Raw genomic sequence first — 19,215 nt, forward strand, 5'->3', positions numbered from 1 at the left:
TGTGGGTTAAGTACTCCACTAAAATAGTTCTGTGTAAAAACATTACAAAAGTGTTTTCTAAGCAAAAAGTCTGAATTACCCCCTGCACTATTGGGTGAGTACGAATTAACACCCAAAAACCGAAAACAGACATCTTTCACCCTCAACCATTAATACCAGATGAATTACTGCCTTGACCCAATCTGGAGCGGTTTTGTCATACGTAGCAAACCAATCCAATAATAATAATAATAATAATAATAATAATAATAATAATAATAATAATAAAGGCTACCTCACCCCTCTCTTGTTTCTCTCTCTGTCGAGGCGAGCGAGGCGAGGAGCGTCCAGCTCGGCAGTGGCCGGGAGGGCACTGCGGTGCGACGAGGAGAAGGGTTACAACTGTCTAGACAGGAGGTAGGCGGAGGCGGGGATGGACCTCGGCGTGGCGGCCGCCAGGGTGGCTGGCTGTTGCCATGGACACCACCAGCAGCACCCGCACGAGTCTCATCGCTGCTAGCTCCGCCCCTACTCCGCCCGCACAGTCGACCATTGACAACGCGACGCCTATGCTGCGTTGAAAGTTTTAGCAAAATTAAAAGTTACCCTCGAATCCGATTTAGATCGGTCTGATCGTAGTTGATCTACCGGTTTGATCGTGCCTATGCCGTCGGTCTGACTGGTGTTGATCGCCCAGTCTAACTGCCCTGCAATCGCCTATGCCTCCTGTCGCTGCCGCCGGTCTAACTGTTGTGTTCTTGTCAGTCTGACCGGTGCGATGCCGTCGGTCTGAACGTTGGTGTCCCGCCGGTTGGACCGCCGAACTCAAGCAAACATAAATCGAAGATCTCACAAAGTAGATTGAAACTTTATTATTTATATCTATGTTTACAAAGTGCAACAACAACACTCCTCACGAAAATCTTAACTATACTCAAAACCCTAACTTATCTCTCAACTCAACTCTCGCTCTAAAGCGATACCGGGAGGCCACACCCTCCCTCTCTATTTATACCCAAGGTAGGCAGCCTAAAGCCACGAACCAAACTTGTACAAGAAGTCCTAATCTCCTATGAAACCTTCCCGTACAAGGAACAAACTTTACAAACTCCAATTGTACCAAATTTGGACTCCTTCCAAATTCGGCTCCGCATCCCATACGCACACAATATCTCCATCATATGCCATATGGCATCTTCACCAACCATGTGGATTGATCTTTAGCCTAAGCATCCCACATGATATCCTGATCGTTCGGACGTCATCTTCTCCCAAGTTGACTCATGATCCATCACCGACAACACTCTCCCGAGGCATCAAGATCACCTACATATGTATCAACCAAGAAACCATATCCGAGCACAAGTCATAAATATGAATTATCCACGGATATCCAACAAATGAACCCGAAACCGAAACTAACACAGAGTCGGCTGATCAGACCTGGGCTAGCCAGTCTGACCGCTCACATAGCTCCAGTCTGACTGGCAACACCTGCCCAGTCTGACAAGTCCAAACAGTCAGTGGTATCTCATGTTCATCACCTGCAAAACCAATCATCTCCAAATATCAAAACTAATAACCACAGATGTCAATTGTTCATCACAGAATAAGAATCAAACACACTTTGATTTTGCAGTCAGGTTACAGAGTTCGACTCTAACTCCGTCCCTACCACCTATTACAACTCCAAATCCAACTATAACTAAATAGGACTAGTACATTAATTCAACACCTATTCTAACAAGGTTTTGAGCTCAAATATTCCAGGAAGTCTGACTTTTACCAAAAATCTAGGCATCTAAATTTCAATAGAAGTCTCCAATTACTTGACTTTGGCGAAAAAGGAGTGGAAGAGGGAGTCAAGAGAGTGTATAGAACGAGCAGATGATAAATGACAAGTGAAAAGAAAGGAGACAACTAGCATTCGAGATTAAAAGAATTTCGAAGAGAGAGGAATGGTAAATCCATAGTTGCCAAGAGTAGACATGTTAACGTGTATTCTTGGTCATTTGTGCATTTTCAGAGAAATACAGGGGCAGCAAATTATATTCTAGAAAAATAAATAGAGGTAATTCAAATGTCACCATGTTTGTCTCTTCCTGTAATACTGTAACTATAGTGCTTTTAAGAAAAACAATAAGGATTGCTTATTTGGATAGATGGTTCAATTTGCATTGCTTGTCTTCTGCAGCATGTGCATTAATTTTGCTTTTTTAATAACGGATAAAAACCAACCACTGTACGTGCTAATGACATACAAAGCCCAAGGATACATTGTTACAAATGTTCCACAACGATGGAACAACCATCCACTATGGTCCTATTTAGATCCTAGCAAAATTTTTCACCCTATCACATCGAATGTTTAGACACATACATGGAGTATTAAATATAAATGAAAAAATAACTAATTACATAGATTGCGTGTAAATTGCAAGATGAATCTTTTAAGCCTAATTGCTCCACGATCTGACAATGTGGTGCTACAGTAAACATTTGCTAATGACGGATTAATTAGGCTTAATAAATTCATCTCGCAGTTTAAGGCGGATTTTGTAATTTGTTTTGTTATTAGTCTATGTTTAATACTTTAAATGTGTATCCGTATATCCGATGTGACACGCTAAAATTTTACACCCTGAATCTAAACATAGCCTATCTTGTTCTAACGCAGGTTCAAGGCCACCAATCAGCAAAAGAAGGGTATTTCTCAACCATTTCCTCTTAAATGGAAGACATCACAAGCAAGCACTCTTGATGTACCCATATGATTAGATGAACTATACAACACGGATAAATACATGAATGCTACGAGATTTTTATTGAAATGTACCTATGTGTGATAATTGTGAGTACACACACAATATAAGGCGGCACCTCCTCGGCAGCCGTTTAAACGCATCCACACATTGAATTTTTCCTCGTTCCCATGCATATGCATGCAAGCATTCAAGACTCACCTCCTCAACTCCCGTTACCTCGCTTGCAAGACTGGCTAGTTAAAAAAAAACCTCTTTCTCTCTCTCCCAGCACAACTGCGCGCGTGAAGCGAAGCGTTGCGCGTTGGGATGAGTAAAACGGGTAGGCATCCTTGGTCTTCGCGTCCAGGGCAGGTACGCCCTATATTTTGGGATGGAGGGAGTAGTTATCAACACTGTCTAGATCGAGTGATGCATTTATACCTCAACCACCGTGCCTGATATGCTTTTCCTGTCAGTTTATTTTTCATACCTATCCCAAAGATAAGCTTTGGTGTATAGTAGGTACTTGTGTGTTTGTGTGTGTGTCCCTCCATGCATGCTCGACTCTTGTTTCAAAACTCAAGTCTGCTAGTCGAGCTTGGGGATTAGAACAGTATGTGCACTCCCATAGTAGAGAGAATTGAATTACTGGATAGGAATGAGAAGCATCGGAAAGTTGGAATGATCCAATAGCATTTATTCCTGCAGTAAGCAACAATTATGAAGCGTATGGTTCATAATCATTGTGAAAATCTGCAATGGAAGATGTACTTGTTCCTCTAGGTTCTGATGTAGTAGTGGTGATTAGCATGAAACAACATACTCCCTCCGGTTTCATTTTAATTGACGTTTTGGACAATGACACGGTCTACAAAATATATCTTTGACCTTATTTTTCTATTATAATATACACAATAAATAAATGCATGCTTATTTTTATTATAGTGTTTTGAAAGACAAATCTATATAATAGTTTCTTTAAATTAAACTAAATATTTTTGAAGTTATTGATGGTTAAAGTTATTAAAGTTTGATCTTAATCTTGTTCAAAACGTCAGTTATTATAGAACCGGAGGGAGTAGGATAGTTACAGGACGACGAAGAGTTGTGCATAACTATAATGATATAATGATTTGACAGTATGTATATATGGTCTAGTTCTGCGATACACACTGTCTATGAATGCTTATTAGGGAAAAAAAAGAAGAGGTCTGGTTCAACAAATAGGCTCTGAGCCCTAAGTTTGTACGAAGTCTAACTTGTACCGAAGATTTTTGGCATGTAAGGAGATGGAAAGGGAGTGACAGAGGGAGACGAAAGGAGGAACAGGATGTCGCGAGCAGAGAGAAGAGGCACGGCTTCTAGACTAGAAGAATTTGAAAGAGAGATTAACGAATTCAAATTTGGGTAGACTGAAAATGTTGAAATATAGTGATAGGTGGATATTCCTCAGTAACCTGCACTTGTTCTAAGGAATACAAGGGGTAACAATTTTAGAAACAAATCAGAGGTAACTCTCAAATGTCACCTTGTTTGTCACTCCATATAATTAAGCTATAAGATAGTAACTAAGGAACTAGTTTTTTAATGAAATAAGGGATTGCTTATTTCGGTTAATGTTTCAGTTTGCACTCGCTCTCTTCTTGTACGCACATTTCGCTGATTGTGAAAAATCCATTCGTTATTTACGGAAAATAATGATTTATCGATCATTATATAAGTTCATTAAAAAATTCCATTATTTTTCAGCTTAGTTAAGGCAGAGACCAGAGAGGATAGCTCAGACGCGCTAGGATTTACCTAAAATCATAATATTTGTTGAACCAAAACAAGACTGTGTGAACCACACGAACATATATAAAAGTCTATATATTTTACTTCCTCCGTTTCACAATGTAAGTCATTCTAGCATTTTCCACGTTCATATTGATGCTAATGAATCTAGATAGATATATGTGTCTAGATTCATTATCATCAATATGAATATAGGAAATGCTAGAATGACTTACATTGTGAAACGGAGGGACTATCAAATTGACCAATTGCATATCCAGTGAAGTACTTAAATTGCCCAGCACAATTTTGGAGCCGCACCGCTGCTTCATCCCATGCAGAGCGGCGATGGGCGGATTTGGAATCGCAATGCTAGCTATTCTTATAGAGCTAGTAACGACGAATATAAATACAAATAACGATGGTGGAATACAATGGGGTTATATATTGTTATATCGCTACGGTAAAATAAAGTTACTGACATTGGTGTGGGGTCCACGAGGTAGAGGTGGGAAGGTACATGGTTCCTGATATTAAAAAAAATTACTAGGGTGCTCTATGTAGCTACGTAGCATGACAGGTGCGATGTACTAAGTCTCCCTCTATATAGAGAGAGAGACATACTACATGTGACACTACGTGCCACCTAATTATGTAGCATCTCTGACCTAGCATGCTAGTATTTTTTTACTATGTCAATAGTCCGCGTTCCCCTCATATGGATTGTTTGACCAGCATTTGAGGAGTATTTTGTTTTTACTTTGAATCCAATAGATGGAGAATGGAAGCTCTTTGGGATAGTAGATATATTTACCCTGCCAGATGAGGGTTGGGTGGTGCATTAATTCTCTTGGAGTTAATAGTTTGCTATTTATTTATCCTTGACCAACCTAAACAAATAAGTGCCGTGTTAACAAAAAAAATATATTAAATGATGGATACATGTTATATGTGTTGTTCAGAAGCTCACTAAATAATGGATACAGAAGTTATAGGTGTTACTGAATGGTGGATGTGAAGTTATACATGTTAGTAAAAATATCACTGAACGATGAATGTGAGAGTGATTCATGTTAGTAATAAAATTACTAAATGATGTTTGCGGGAGTTCTACATTTGTTTCATGCTTTAGAAATAACAAAAGGAATAACATGTAAAAATATAACTCAAATAGCAATTTAAGAAAGTTGGTGTCAATTGATTTCGTAGTAAATTTATTACTCTTAGGGATGCGAAGGTGGAGTGTAAGGAGGGGCCAGAAACAGAGATAAAATTTGTTACCCTTTGGGGACACAGAGGTGGGAGTTGAGGGAGACTGAAACAACGCCGAGCAACTTTTTTCCTCTTCAATGGGTGCGGAGGTGAGAGCGCTTGTGAGTTGTCCTACGTAGTTACATAGCTCCATGCATGCTATGTAGCGCCACATAGCAGTGCTTCGTTACGTGCAGGGCGATGGGTGGATTTGGAGGCGCAATGCTAGCCATCCCTGTAGAGCCGGTAACGATAAATATAAATACGAGATAATGCTGGTGAAATGCAATGGTAAAAAAATACTTGGGCTTTTAGAGGCAGTGTCTCCTTGGGGTTATACTGCTAGGTTGCTACAATAAAAAAAAATACTGACGTTGGGTTGCACATGCTAGAGGGGGGAAGGTGTGGGGTTGCTGATAGTGAAAAAAAAAAGTTACTAGAGAGGTGTGTTACTTAGTTACGTGCACGTTGGTTGCCATGTAGTAAGTCTCTCTATATATAGTTAATATAACTAAACCACTAGATGGACTTTGGAGGATGATGCATATTTAGAAGATTTGATAAATACTACTTTTTTCTCCGGTATTATTTCCATGCTTATAAAAAATCTAAGCATGTTGTATATATGCATGTATCTACAATGATAATATAACATGCATCTTCAATGTGTCTTGCTCTGTCATTGTAATAAAATCTGGTGTACCAAATGTTTTAATGTTCTAATTCAATTTTGTTGATATGAAACTTACATTCCACCATCAAAATTTAATGTATCTAGCATCTTGTTGTGTTCTACATATGCACGAGAAGGTTCATTATATATATCCCCTCACTGCTCCACTTGTTTCAGTCCATGCTATAGTGCTTATTACCAACTTAGCTTGCGAACTATGATAATACTTCCTGCAAGTGCCATAATACCCACCATGGAACATAGGCATCAGAGGCGTCAGTAACTTTGGGTCATCCATGAGAAAAAAACATTGCAGAGATCACGAGATCACTAGACAAGTGTCTCTACGGACTATTCTGGTATATGATTATCGGTACCATCATGGAAGCTGCCATGTCACTAGGACCTGATTCTGTTGCAAATAACAAGATACTGGCATTCTTGAAGTCCTGGTTGACGTAGTGCTGTCACGACATTTCGCATTTTACCCATGTATGATCTGTGATCTGGGCTGTGTTTAGTTGGATTCAAAGTTTGGATTTTAGTTGAAATTGGAGATGATGTGACTGAAAAGTTGTGTGTGTATGACAGGTTGATGTGATAGAAAAGTACTGAAGTTTGGATCCAAACTTTGGATCTAAACACAGCCCTGGTGCCCTCAAGTGACAAACTGCTGCTTTGAGAAACCGGCTGACACAGCTCTCACTACCAGCTTGGAAATGCTCTGACTCACCTGCCAGTAATATTTTTCTCGGCAAAGCAGTTTTCAGTGTTTCGAAACACATTGTGCCATAAAATTACTAAAATAATTATTAATCCTGCTGCAAGTATCAGCATGCTAGAAATACTGACCAAGTGCTGGGAATATATACAAGCACAGCCATTTGTGCTTCTGTTATGATTCTAGACAGATCGACCATTACCTACTTGGATTGATAAAAATATGGCTGGCGCTCACGCTTGTTCTAAAACTTCTAGTATTTTGCCTAAATAAATTCAATCATATCTCGTGAAATCGTGCAGACTTAGCCAATCTGATATTTGAATATTAAAAATACAATCATATATTAGATGTATCGATTAATAATATTTTGTTGAAATTCATATGTATGTTTTGAAGCTAAAAAGAAGAAAAAATATCATTTTATTTATAATTCAAAAATCACAATTAGTAATTATGAAATTACAATCCATCCTAATATTTGTTAGGATACTTTCTACTCCCTCTGTTTCTTTTTATAAAGCTCTATATTTTTTTTAGTTTAGCGATAAAAAACTTGTATATGAATCTATAGAATCTTCCTTTTTCGTCATGAATATCTACTAAGAAGGTATCCGGCATCAGCTCTTTTCTAGTCTAAGTTATTAAAATTTGTTTCCACATACATAAATGCAAATCTAGTAGGTAATGGAAATTTGAAGTGCTATAAGAAAGTATTGTACCTCTTTCGCAGAATATCCAAAAATAAATAAATTATGGTTTTACTCTGTGGATTATAATGAATATTATATAGATAGATAATGTTATTAGCCTTTTCAGTGATTATAAAGCATCAGTAATGTATCTAAAGAATAAACATGACTCTGAATAATTTACTGTGATCATCAGTTATTAATTTATCTTTGTCACGGCATAATTGATATTTGTTGAGAGCCGAAATCATAGTCGAAAGAGATGGCCGGTATTGATCCACGTTCCTCGTACTGGGAACGTCCCGGTCCTAGAAGACGGAAACATTTTCAACCCCACCATGTACAAACCTCTGTCATAACACTGTCATAGATTAACTAATTTTATAATTGAACTTACTCAATTGAGAGCATACTGTCACAGATTGTGTATATCCTGGAACAGACAAAGTTAGATTATAGACAGATCAATCAGAACAGTAAAAATTGATGATGGAACACCTAAATGGATTGTAGATGGAACGGCAAAAATAATCTTCCTACATGCATGAAAGCGAAATTAGCCAAAAAAAATTTGCAAATCAACATGATACTTTTTGTGAATCAAAGAAGCAATGATCATGGATGAGTCATTTTATGTTGCAAGCGAACTTGTGTACTAATCGGTGTCGTTTAGATGAGAAAATTGTAAAGAAACAATCAACTGAATTAGAAACCAAAAGAAGTTCGAATCAAATCTTGCATGACAAAACATGCATGAGAAAAGAAGTTCAAATCAAATAAAGTATGTCTGAATCAAATCTGGTGGATAAATTAAACATTACTGGCTCAAGAGGATGGATGACTCGAGTTTCTGGTTGAATTGACTCTGACGTGATCATACGTGCCCTTATGGCTAGGGGTGAAAACGGGACGGATATTTCCCGACCAACCGCCCGACCATATTAATTTAGGAGAAATTCGGGTACCCGAAATTTTATACGGATCGTTTCAGTGCCGAGTAATAGAGTGGATTGTTTCAGTGCCGCCATCTCCTCGCATGCAGATGAGTCTACGTCGTTCTCTCTCCCTCTGCTGGATTGATACGATCACAACTAATTAACAGCGATTTGAATCCTATAACCTAGATTTGCTGGATTGATACGATCACAACAAATCAAGGGCGGTTTGAAGCCTATAACCTAGATTGTATCGTGGCCCAAACGTAACAATAGTATTGGGCTTTAGAAACCCATGGCTTTTGAATATTAATCCACGATCTAGATATAATAATTTTTTAATCAAGCTCGTAGAAAGTGCCCAATTAGTATAGAAAGTGCCCAATTAGTATAGACTAGCCGTCAACCCGTGCATTGCACGGGCTCTTTATTTATATCATCATAAATATTAAAATTTTAGTTATGTATGAATATGTGGTATTTTCTAATTACAATGGCTCTTAGATTATATTAAAAGAAGAGTTTTTATGAAATATACATTGTTAAATATTGATTCCTAATCAATAGAATACTTAAAACGATAAAATTCATATTTTTTAATTCATTTTGAGTATGACTTCCAATGGCATATTTTCTTAATACAATGTCCCAATATACTATTATTAGATTAATAATAAATAAAACAATTTTAGTCATGTTTATCCCTCAACATTGATTAAAAGAAAAGTACTTCATCTGAATTTGTTGGAGGAATGATGTATTTTTCTGAAGTAATGAATATCAATGAAAACATAAATTGTTCAACTGGATGAAGCATGCAACAGATTATAGTGATATAGGATGATACACATATATATACTTATATATCGTGAGAACATGGCATAATAAAGGATCAAAATCAAATAACATATAGTATTAACATATAGTAAGATGACACCATGTACTACGTATAAATATTAATGGATTAGTTCTAGGAGCCAAATCAAGAACTCTGTTGTACTGTCCTACCATAATGTTAATATGGATTGGTTCCGTGTCCAATAATTTTTCATTGTGTGCCATGTTAGGATAAAGTAGGATCAGTAAAATGCATGGGATTATTCTTTTTTCCATGGTTTTGGAAAATAGGGATGAAAATAAACCATGTTTCACTGCACACCATTTGTCTTTTTCATGCATGTATGTATATTACTGAAGCAACGCATGCATATCTATTGCTTTTTTCCACCCATGCATTATTATCGAAAAAAACTGCACATGCATATCTATCGTTTTTTTCCATGCCCTTTGCCTTTGCATGACCACATGTATAACACAAAATTTATGATGAATCAACTAAATAATATAATTATGCATCTATTTGCCAATATCGAGTGGAGGTTCTCTAATAGATTTCAGTAGTTAGGGGATCTTTTTCTTCTGTTGGTGTCTATTAGTTTGTATTTGCTTAGCTTTGTTTCTGCTATCGTGAACTTTCTGTGTGAGTTTTCTTCTGTGTTAGTTCTGTAATAATTGGCTGTAACTCTTTGAGTAAATGCCGGAATGTTACATTCCATTATCAAAAAAAATCAACTAAATAATATACGGAGAGTTTTTTTTTCGGGGATAGTTTAGGAAAGTCCGAACATATTTTTGAACATAAATATGAAAAAAAAATTTAACAATATAATAATAAGGGTAGCAAATTCATATTACATAGGAAAAAAAATACATTTTAAAACAAATATACTCCCTTCATCCACAAATATTTTTGATCCTATACTTCAAATTCTATTCACAAATATAAGGGATTTAAGAGTAGAACTTTGTAAAGCCACCTCTCATTTTATATTTTTCGATCAATCTTATCCCTAACCATCGTTCTACTGCCCCTTCACCCTTTTTTAAATTTATCTTCATTTTTCCTTCATTCCTAATCTCTTGAAATTGCTTATATTTAAGGAGAGGGTGAATATAAGAAGAATGGTAAAAGTAGATCAAATACAGATAAAAAGTCAGACTATGCAAATTGATGCAATACTTACATGAATAGTACATGCGGCGACCACTATGGATCTTCCTAAATGCCAGCGAATTTGTCAAAGCAAATAGATGGAAGACTTCTATGAATTATTATGGTACGATGACCATGGATTGGCTTGTCAGGTGCTAGCGAACTTGTTGATGCTGAATCAACACATCTGAACATCAAAAATATATACAGTATAGTGATGACGTAGATTAATTCCTATTGGACGCTGTGACAGATGAGAAGTATGCATGTAAAGAGAATTGAACTGGAAATTAGAAGTTAGAATCAAACCTTAACAATGGAGAAAACAACAATTAGCATTCGGCTGACGTTGTGTGCTTTTCCGGCGCTCACCGGCCGCACGTCAACCTCGCCTTAGTGATTATGTACTGCTAGATCCGATAACGTTGATATATTCGCCTTTGCCGCGGCCGAGCGAGCAGAACATAACTGGCGTACGATGTGCTTGTATGTACTGTTTCCTCCTGCCTTTCTCTGTCGTTTGCCACTGCCGGCCGGCACGATGGCCATGCCGTGCCCTCCTGTATCTTCCACTGCATCTGATCAGATCGATCTCAGTAAATATGGATGGACTCATCAGTTTAGAAAAAGAAACAAATACCCACGTTCGAAAGAAAAAGAAAAAAGAATGCGTGCGTGAATGGATCATATCGATGGTGCGTGCGTGAATGGATCATATCGATGGGCTTGACAATATAGGTTACATGGGCTTTAAAAGACCCACCGCGTGGAACTTGGATTAGATTGTAATCAACGGTTGACATATTATGGTTTGTTTAATCAATGGCTTGATCTTCCTGATTAACGTGAGAGCTCCAAAAAAGTGCCCGATTAGTATAGGTATAGATAGATAGATAGATATAAGGGCAAGTTGTTTGTGTAGTTTACAAATACTAAAGACAATATCTTTGAACAAAATAAATCTATATATATCCCCTTACACCCACACCCACCCCCACCCCCAAGCCTCCCTCAGGTGGTGTTTGGATCCAGGGCTTAACTTTAGTCTCTGTATTTAGACACTAATTTAGAGTATTAAATATAGACCACTTACAAAACTAATTACATAAATGAAAGCTAATTCGCGAGACAATTTTTTTAAGCCTAATTAATCCATAATTAGAGAATGTTTACTGTAGCATCATATAGGCTAATTATGGATTAATTAGGCTCAATTGATTCGTCTCGCGAATTAGTCCAAGATTATAAATGTGTTTTATTAATAGTCTACGTTTAATATTTATAATTAGTGTCCAAGCATCTAATGTGATAGGACTTAAAAGTTTTAGTCCCATCTAAACAGGGTCAGTCAGTTGAGCTGTTGTGTTCTTGCTGTTGCTCTATCCAAAAGTGTTAACAAAAGTCCATAGATTTTCTCTGGGCATGAGATGCATTGGGAACCTCCAATTGTTCTTTCCAGCTTGTGCACGGTAAGGGAAGAGGGTTATACATACATATACTTTCATGCATTATGATGGCATGTAGTTAGATGCAACAGAATTAGAAAATATTTACCTGTTCCTTTTTGCCATTTTACTCCCTTATCTCTATGTGAATTTTCTAAATTAAAGTAATTAGCGTTTCTTCCGTGCATACTGTTTTGCTTTTTCTTTCAGCAAGTTGCTGAATGTGCAACCGTGCCAGAGCTGTTCCCCGTAGCCATACATTGACGATGTGCGAAGCAGGAGCCTTACGCCAAGCTCGTCGATCTATCGAGCATCACAACATATTTCCAGATACTTCCCTTGGTTGTGTTCTGCGTCGACTGTCGCGTGCTTTGAATCCCTCTCTGTTTGTGTAGTTTTCTTGCATAAGCTAGCACAAGAAAAGACATCGGATCAGCTAGGCAAATTAACCGATGTCTCGTGCACCGCTTGCTGTCTGCTGCATATCATCTACTTCGGTCTGCAAGCATCACAAGCTCGAGCTGACTAAGCCAATCTGTTAACGTTGTAGCACATCAATCATTTGAATGAACAACATTATTCACACTTATGTGTTCAGAATAGTAAATTCAGATATAAAAATAGAGTGACTTGTGAGAGCGTTTATAGGTTGTTTCACAGCCTGCTTCCCAAACTAAGGAGTAGCTAAGACGTATGAATTTCGGCCTTCTAAGTAAATACAGGGGATACTGTTTGCACAGTATTGAATCTTGTGATGTTTGCATTAGCACAATGGTAATGTATTGTAGAAACAGTACTCTAATTTACTACAACAGTGTGAATATGTAAACTGGATTCCTTGTATTATTATGTTAAGGTGGCTGCCGCTGGTGCTCAGGGCAATGGTAGCAGTGTGCAGGAGGAAGCATCTGGAGGGAGGGGAAAAAGACTTCGTAAAGCTAATGTACGCATGAGTGGGCCGGAATGGGCTCAGTAGGTGTGTGTGTGTGCGGTTAGGCCCTTAGCTGGTCTGTAAGGGAGAGGGAGAGAGAGAGATATTTATAAGGAGGAAGCCATCTCTGTTTTGATTATCAATTAAGTAATAGAACTTGGCGGCGAACGGCGGCGGCGGCAGCGGTGGAATTCGTTGGAATCCCCATTGATCTATCAGTTCCTGAGTTCGTGTGTTGATTTTCTGTTTAGCTACTTAACAATTTGGTATCAGAGCCACTCCAGAACTTCCTCGTTTCCTTGAATCCCTTGATCCGGCCGGAAAATTCCATGTGATAGGTGGGAATTCGCTGTTTATCAGTGAGATTCCGCAAAAGCTCTCGGGGCTCCCTTGATCTGGTTGGCTGGGTTTGGGGCGGAACCAGTGAATTCATCCTGGAGCGACCTAGGTATACCACCAAACAAGCGGCTCAAATCATGGCTCAGGATGGGAAACTCGATTTGCTGTTGAAAATGATGGAGGATGCGGAGAAGAAGAGGGAGGAGACGGAGAGGAGACGGGAGGAGTCGGATGCACTGAATCTGGCGGAACTCCAGTCGTTGAAGGCGGCGGTAGAATCGCGCATACCCTTGGTGAAGAAGAAGGTGAGCGAGCTGGGGGGATCTGTGAGTGACTTGGCCAAGAAAGTGAACTCAATCCAGGCAGGGTTGGAGAAGTGCCAGCGGGAAGTGCAGCAGCGGGTGCTGTTCAAGGGGAAAAGCAGTAAAGGACCAAATCAAGCGTCAACAGAGGAAGATCTCAATGGTAACTCGCCAAATCCGTTCCTGTTTACCCCTTCTCCTCATGGGTGGCGAAATCCTCAGTTCAATTCGGTGAGTCCCTTTACTCCAGAAAATTCTAGCTATCAGGCCTTTGAGACAGGAATGGTTAGTATTGGTGGTAATGTTCCTCCCATGTCCTGCCCCCAATTTGATGGGGAGAACCCTCAAATGTGGAGAGATAATTGTGAGATTTTCTTTGATGTCTATGGGGTGCATCCAGCTAATTGGGTCAAGGTAGCTCTGCTGAATTTCACTGGCAATGCTTCTTTCTGGTTACAATCGGTGAGGCATCAGTTAGTGGGGATTTCTTGGCTGGAGTTGTGTGATCGGGTTTGCCGTAAGTTCACAAGGGATAGGCAGGAATTGCTGATACGGCAATGGTTTCATGTTGGGCAGACTAGTAGTGTGGCTGAATATGTGGAGAGGTTTGATGGATTAATGCACCAGCTGCTCTCTTATGACAATGCTCTCACACCCTTTTACTTCTTAACTAAATTTGTGGATGGATTGAAAGACGAAATCAGGGGAGTAGTGATGCTACAGAAGCTAGTGGACTTGGATGCTGCATGTTCTGTGGCCTTGTTACAAGAGGAAATCTTGGAAGGGAGTAAGAGAACTACTTATAGGAAGACTGAGGGTACTAATTTCAACAAAGTTTTTTCTAGAACAGCTCAGGTCAATGTCATTCCCAAGAGCCCTGCCTCCTCCCCTGGAGAGGAAAGAAAATTTCCTGAGTCTGTCAGAACCAATACTCGCGATGATAAAATTTCTGCTCTGAAATCTTATAGAAGATCCAAAGGATTGTGTTTCACCTATGGGAAACGATGGAGTAAGAACCATAAGTGTGCCCAGTCTGTCCAACTGCATGTGGTGGAAGAATTATTGGAGGCTTTCCAGTCTAAGGAAGAAGAGGACTTTCTGATTCCAGTTCCTGATTCTTCCCCCGAGGAGACTACACTAATGACCATATCACTCCATGCTTGCAATGGAACTGATTCTAACCATTCTCTTCGAGTTAAGGGCTTGGTATAGGGAACTGAGCTTCTTATGCTTGTTGATTCCGGCAGCACTCACTCTTTTATAGATGAGCAACTCATTGGCCATTTGCCTGGGGTAGTACAGTTATCCAAACCAGTGAAGGTCAGAGTTGTTGATGGAGGACTCTTACAGTGTGACAAACAGCTCCCTGACTGCTCTTGGTGGCTCCAAGGCAGATGCTATAAATCTAACTTAAAATTGTTACCTCTGAATGGGTATGATGCTATACTAGGAATGGATTGGTTGGCAGGTTTATGGGTTATGAAAATTGATTGGATGCACAAATGGTTGAAGTACCAGGGCAAGGGGCAACTCATCAGAATTCAAGGGGTGCACTCTGATGTGGCTAACTGTCGGTTGATTTCTGGGGCACAACTCAGAGGCTTGTACAAAGTTGGGGCACTTATGCACATGTTTCAGATCACCACTGAAACTAGTCTTACTGTTGCTGCGATTCCTGAACCAGTGCAACAAGTGTTGTCTGAGTTCACATCTGTCTTTGAGGAACCACAGGGATTAGCTCCTAGAAGATCCTGTGATCACTCCATTCCTTTAATACCAGGTGCTAAGCCAGTCAATATTCGTCCATACAGATACAACCCAGCCCAAAAGAATGAAATTGAACACCAAGTTCACGAAATGCTGAAATCTGGAGTTATACAGCCTAGTATCAGCCCCTTCTCATCCCCAGCATTATTAGTGAAGAAGAAAGATGGCTCTTGGCGGCTTTGCATTGATTATAGGCAGCTCAATGCGCTCACAATCAAAAGTAAGTATCCCTTGCCTGTAATTGATGAATTATTGGATGAGTTGGCTGGCGCTGCTTATTTTTCCAAGCTGGACTTAAGGGCGGGGTATCATCAAATTCGGTTGGTGGCTGGAGAGGAACCCAAAACTGCATTCCAAACCCATTTTGGGCACTTTGAATATAGGGTGATGTCTTTTGGACTGACAGGAGCACCAGCCACCTTCCAGGGAGCTATGAATGCAACCTTGTCTTCAATTTTAAGAAAGTGTGCCCTAGTCTTTTTTGATGACATACTAATCTACAGCCCTGATTTACCCACCCATGTGTAAGATCTCAGGAAGGTACTACACCTGCTGCAAGAACATCAGTGGAAAGTCAAACTGAGCAAATGCTCCTTTGCACAACAGGAACTCAATTACCTTGGGCATACTATTGGGGTGGCAGGAGTGGCCACTGATGCCAGCAAGATACAAGATATTTTGAAGTGGGCTGTTCCTACTAACCTGAAGAAACTTAGAGGTTTTTTGGGCATCGCAGGATATTACCACAAGTTTGTCAAAAACTTTGGTGTTCTCAGTAAGCCTTTGACAAATTTGTTGAGGAAGGGAGTTGAATTTCAATGGACCCCTGAGGTACACACTTCCTTTGAGAGTCTCAAGCATGCCTTAGCCACAGCCCCTGTTCTGGCTCTGCCTAACTTCAACAAAACCTTTAACATAGAAACTGATGCAAGTGACTCTAGGATAGTAGCAGTCTTATCACAGGATAAGCATCCTATTGCGTATGTTAGCAAGGCTTTGGGTCCTCGAACCAAAGGTCTCTCCACCTATGAGAAGGAGTGTCTCGCCATCTTATTGGCTGTTGACCATTGGCGGTCCTATCTCCAGTATGCTGAATTCTTGATACTCACAGATCATAAAAGTTTAATGAATCTGACTGATCAGCGCTTGCATACCAGCTGGCAACAAAAGGCTTATACAAAGTTATTGGGTTTGAAGTTCAAAATCTATTACAAGAAAGGAATTCATAATGGGGCTGCCGATGCGTTGTCTCGGTGTGATCATGGAGAACCATTGGAAGCTACGGCTATTTCAATATGTAAACCCACCTGGTTAGAAGAAGTTGCCGAGGGCTATTTACATGATGCAAAGTCCGCTAAGTTGTTGGCTCAATTGTCTATACAAAATCTAGAAGACTCTCCTTACAAGTTAAAAGATGGTCTCATAAGGTACAAAGGAAGAATTTGGTTGGGACACAACTCTGCCCTTCAGAACAAAATATTTGGTGCTTTGCATGACAGCTCTATTGGCGGTCATTCAGGCTTCCCTGTGACCTATAGAAGGATCAAGACCCTCTTTGCTTGGCCCGGTATGAAGAAGCAGATTAAGCTGAAGGTCAAGGAGTGTTCCATCTGTCAGCAAGCTAAGCCAGACAGGTTCACGTATCCTGGCCTACTGCAGCCCTTACCAGTTCCATCTGGTGCATGGCAAACGTTTACTATGGACTTCATTGAAGGGCTTCCAAAGTCCAGGAGATTTAATTGCATAATGGTGGTGGTGGACAAGTTGTCCAGGTATGCTCATTTTCTACCCTTAGCACATCCATTCTCTGCTGCCGATGTAGCTCAATTGTACATGGAAGGGGTCTTCAAATTACATGGGTTACCTTTGGCTGTTGTCTCTGATCACGATAAGATCTTTACAAGCAACTTTTGGGAGCAATTATTTCAGAGTGTTGGCACTAAACTTCACATGAGTACAACATACCATCCTCAGACAGATGGACAGACAGAGAGGGTGAATCAATGTCTGGAAACTTATTTGCGCTGTTTCACCCATTCTTTCCCTTCTAAGTGGTCTACATGGTTATATTTGGCCCAATATTGGTACAATACTACTTATCATTCCACCCTTGAACAAACTCCTTTTGAAGTGTTATATGGTCATACTCCAAACCAGCTAGGTATCTCTGTGAATTCTTGTGAACTCCCTGATGTGCAACAGTGGTTGTCTGAAAGGAGGTTGATGATGCAATTGCTCCAGCAGCATTTGCATCGGGCTCAGCAATATATGAAGACTCCGGCTGACAAGAAACGTAGTTTCAGATCCTTTGCTGTTGGAGACTGGGTCTATCTCAAGTTACAGCCGTATGTCCAATCCTCTGTGGCTGCAAGGGCTAATCACAAGTTGAGTTTTAAATACTTTGGCCCCTATGAGGTATTGCGCAAGGTGGGAGAAGTGGCATATCAATTAGCATTACCGGAAGGAAGCGCTGTCCATCCTGTTTTCCATGTCTCTCAACTCAAGTCTGCCCAAGGCTTCAAAGGTGTTTCTTCTCCTATGATTCCTGCTCAAATGGAAACTAAGAAAGTTCCTGTTGCTGTCCTCGACACCCGAGTTCGCAAATCAGGTACTTCTGCTATACCACAAGTATTAATTCAGTGGTCTGACAGTGCTGTTTAGGAAGCCACTTGGGAAGACCTGGAAGACCTTCGCACTCGTCTTCCCAGAGCTCTGGCTTGGGGGCAAGCCAGTTTTCAAGGAGGGGGGAATGTTAAGGTGCCTGCCGCTGGTGCTCAGGGCAATGGTAGCAGTGTGCAGGAGGAAGCATCTGGAGGGAGGGGAAAAAGACTTCGTAAAGCTAATGTACGCATGAGTGGGCCGGAATAGGCTCAGTAGGTGTGTGTGCGCTGTTTGGCCCTTGGCTGGTCTGTAAGGGAGAGGGAGAGAGAGAGATATATTTATAAGGAGGAAGCAATCTCTGTTTTGATTATCGATTAAGTAATAGAACTTGGCGGCGAACGGCGGCGGTGGCAGCGGTGGAATTCATTGGAATCCCCGTTGATCTATCAGTTCCTGAGTTCGTGTGTTGATTTTCTGTTTAGCTACTTAACATATTAGTGAAAATGCAGGATGAATATCCATGGATTAGCTCCATTTCTAAACAGTATGACTGAAATCTAATTAATGGTTGAAATCAATTGACATTGTACATTTAGGACAGCAAGAAGTGGCATCAGCCATACATCAAGAATGGCAGTAGTGTGGGTCTAGCGGCAGGGGCATCATCATCAGGAGCCCACGTGGTTATGACTTAGGAGGGGGCAGGGCAGGACGGCAGTGTGAGCCAACATAGGCAGAAGAGGGGATTCGGATCAGGTGAAGTTGCTATTGTTACTGCAACTTTAGCAGTAGCACCTGATCTGACCATGCACGAAGCATCCGACGTCTAGGAATTAACAACCCTTTAGTCCTCTCCATCTCCGGTGGGCTTCAAGAGTGGAGCGGTGGAGGCGGCACCGGAGCGTGGTCACCAACAAGGAGGAGGTATCAGCGGGTGAGAAGGGCTCAAGGCTAGGAGTTGCGCTGCTTAGCTACTGTTAGCTGTCTGATGCTCGTGGTTAATTTGGTGGTGATTTGGACTGGTAGCTAGGTATCGAACGAGGAGGAGGCGAGGTTGGCTTGGTCTGCT

Source organism: Oryza glaberrima, chromosome 11, assembly GCF_000147395.1.
Source record: "Oryza glaberrima chromosome 11, OglaRS2, whole genome shotgun sequence".
Taxonomy (NCBI): Eukaryota; Viridiplantae; Streptophyta; class Magnoliopsida; order Poales; family Poaceae; genus Oryza; species Oryza glaberrima.